The 3,313-nt window shown below is 35.1% G+C and overlaps 1 non-coding gene across 1 annotated transcript; it reads right to left on the bottom strand.

Annotated features, from left to right (window-relative positions):
- Nucleotides 1-2,726: 2,726 nt before the first annotated feature.
- LOC124080131 (U6 spliceosomal RNA) lies at nucleotides 2,727-2,832 on the bottom strand. The gene has a single exon (XR_006847596.1). It is a non-coding gene; the product is annotated as a U6 spliceosomal RNA (small nuclear RNA).
- Between the last annotated feature and the right edge of the window lie 481 nt (nucleotides 2,833-3,313).

Raw genomic sequence — 3,313 nt, 5'->3', positions numbered from 1 at the left:
ACTTTGGCTTACATCTATACTAAGTAGGAACTTGACCACTTAACTTTTAGACTTCAAATAATTCTGAGAATCTCCAGGATATTTCCCAGGGACTCATGCATGCTTCAAATGAAAGGCTCATCCAGAGATTACTAAGGACAGTAATAGATTACTCATTATTGAGTCATAATATGCTTTATTATTCTTTCGTTTGCTAAATCAGCTAGCAAAGAAGGAAAATGTAATTAGAAATTCTGTCTACCTGTTATCTTCCTCAATTTTGTTAATAATTTCTGAAGAAGAAATTTCAATTGGGTATTCAAGGGTATTTTCATCTTTAGTGTTGTAATATTGCCAGTTATCACCTTTAATGGATGTTGTTCTGTGATAATAATGTATTTGTCATCAATAATAGAAACATTTTTCTAGAATTATGATTCGCCATTGAATTATGATTGTCTAATATTACCACACAAATGTGAAATTTGTGGTTTAAAAAAGCTTGAGATTAAGCCAAATGTGAAATTCATCTGTAAAAAAACCATAGCTTTTAATCAAATTATTTACCAAATACATGAAAATAAGTAACAATTTAAATAAAAATTGTATGATTTTTAAAGAACAGATAAAAATGCTACCTTAATATTTTTAAAACCTTGAAAGCAAATTTATAGCTTATCCATCAAGAAGTGACTACTTATATATAATTTTTAATAGTACTCTTAGTTTTCAACCATATGGGATGACCAATACTTACAATTTAAAGAGAGATTGGAAAATTTAAATTATTGGATACACATAAACTGAATTTTAAGGAAACTGAATTTTAAATATCTACTCTATATATGTGATATGTCAGTGTGCACTATTTTAGTAGTGGAAATTTCTTGTTTCTGGATAGAGGAATTCATGAACTCTATAACAATTCTATTTTAATACAATGAATACAGTGCTTTGTATTAAATGTCTATTATTCTTTAATAAGTTATGAAAAACTTAATTGCTTGAAAAAACAAACATATATTGTATCATAGTTTGTGAGCTCAAGAATCTGGGCACAGGTTAGCTGGGTCCTAGGCTTCAGGTTCTCAGAGGTGTGAACAAAGTGTTGGCCAGGGCTGTGGTCTAACCTGAGGCTCAACTGGAGAAGGATCTGCTTCCACACTCACATGGTTGTTGAAAATATTTAGGTCCTTGGAAACTATTGAATGGCAGGCCTCAGACCCTCTGTGGCCATAAGCCACAGGCGGCAGTTTGTCCCGGCCATCACATCAGACTCTCTACGTTCCAGTTTTTTTTTCATCAAAATCAGTGAGGCAGTGACACAACAGAACCTGCAGACCACACAGATGTTATGATCCTGTGTGGTGCAACCTTGGAATTACCATCCCATAATGTTTTCCTTGTTCTAATAGTTTTAAGAAGGTCACAGGTCCTGCCTTTTTCTCCAGGGAATGGAATTACAGGAGACACATATAGCAGGAGGTGGGAAATTTGGGAATCACTTTGGAGTTTGTCTGCCATGGTTTTTAATATAGAGAAGTATCCAGAAGTAATTAAGCAATGCGTGTGTGCATGCATGCGTGTGAGTGTGTTATGAAATACATATCATTGTGTGAATGAAAAGACTCAAATAGTATATTTTTTGTTGTTTTATGATATCAGGTAATTTTTTTAAGGTCCAAAGGTGGCACTTTTTTGTAAATCCTAAAGATATTTTTTTTAGTGCTTTATAGTTATATACAATTGTGTTGTTAATTTTTTGGGGGGGAGGTACTAGGGATTGAACTCAAGGGCACCCTATCCCTGAGTCATATCTCCAGCCTATTTTGTTTTTTTTTATTTAGCGACATTGTCTCCCTGCTTAGTGCCTCACAGTTGTTGAGGGTGACTTTGAACTTGTAATGCTCCTGCCTCAGCCTCCCCAGCTGCTGGGATTACAGGCATGTACCACCATACCCGGCTTAATAGTGGTGTTCATTTTGACAGAATCATACCTGCATGGAATATAATTTGCTGCATTTTAGGCTCCAGTATTCCCTCTTTTACTCCCCCTGGACCCCTTCCTTTATTCTACTGTGTTTTTTCTTCTATTTATTCATTATTTTAAAATAGTTGCTTTATAGGTATATGTAAAAGCAGAATTCACTGTGGTATATTCATATATGTACATAGCCTAATTTAGTCAACTCCATTCCACAGTTCTTCCCTTTTCCCATTCCTTGCCCCTCCATCCTCCTTCTCTACTCCATTGATTTCTCTTTATTTTCCTGGTGTCCCTCTGTTAGAGTCTGTAAACAAGTCAAAATAACACCTGGCATTTAGCCAGAGGAATGTTAGAGTTCGTAAACAAGTCTGGATGGTGCCTGGCAAAATGCCAGAGGGAGTGGTTTGAGAAGTAACAAAAGCAAGCCATTAAGTGTGGAGATTCCTGATTGGTTGACTGCTGTATCTAGTTTATGCTAATTAGATAAGCTGTGTGGAATGTATAAATACTGCTCCTGTCCTGCAATAAACGGCTCCTACTCCTGCTGTATCAACGTACACAAGTTATTTGTCACCCCCCGATATTTTGCTGCAGCCAGCCGGACTGCGGCATCCCTCCCTATTTTTTCCCTTGTTTTGCTGTAGCTTCCACATATGAGAGAAAGCATTTACCCTTGACTTTGAGTATGGCTTATTTCACTCGGCATGATGTTCTCTGGTCCCATCCATTTGCCAGCAAATGCCATTTCATTCTTCTCTATAAAAATATGGTACACTTACTAAATTTGCATGTCATCTTTAATGCAGGGAACATGCTAAACTTCTCCACATGGTTCCAGTTCTAGTATATATGCATCTGAAGTGAACATGGAAATGTGGCTTTTTAAAAAATGATAGCAATAAAGATACATCAAAGCCCAAATGTATAGTACAGGACAGATCTTTTCTTTTTTTCTTTTTCAGATACAGGGTTGGTAATTTTCACATAAATACTATGAAAAGAATGCTGAAGATTATACAGGATGAAGAAAAGGTTTGACCAAGGTTACAAAGAAAATACTCTTTCATCCAATCTAAGAGATACTAATTGTAAATGTACCATTAACTTATATACCACTGAAAATCAACGTGAATCATTCCACAGTGACGTGGTACTTTCTTCTATCTTGGAAATGTGTACTTCTGGAATGACTTCTTTTTGTCTTAATTTGTTATATAAATGTCCATATATTTATGTTTTACATATGTTAAAAGAAAATACAAATGAAAAAATTTGATAATGTAATCCTAAAACCTCTTTCTATTCAATCTAATTTCTCTGGATAAATCTTTTGATGTTTCACACACG

Source organism: Marmota monax, unplaced genomic scaffold (genome assembly GCF_021218885.2).
Source record: "Marmota monax isolate L192 unplaced genomic scaffold, Marmota_monax_Labrador192_F-V1.1 WCK01_AAM20220418_F8-fsc00197, whole genome shotgun sequence".
Taxonomy (NCBI): domain Eukaryota; kingdom Metazoa; phylum Chordata; class Mammalia; order Rodentia; family Sciuridae; genus Marmota; species Marmota monax.
This window is presented reverse-complemented; position numbering and strand designations above follow the sequence as displayed.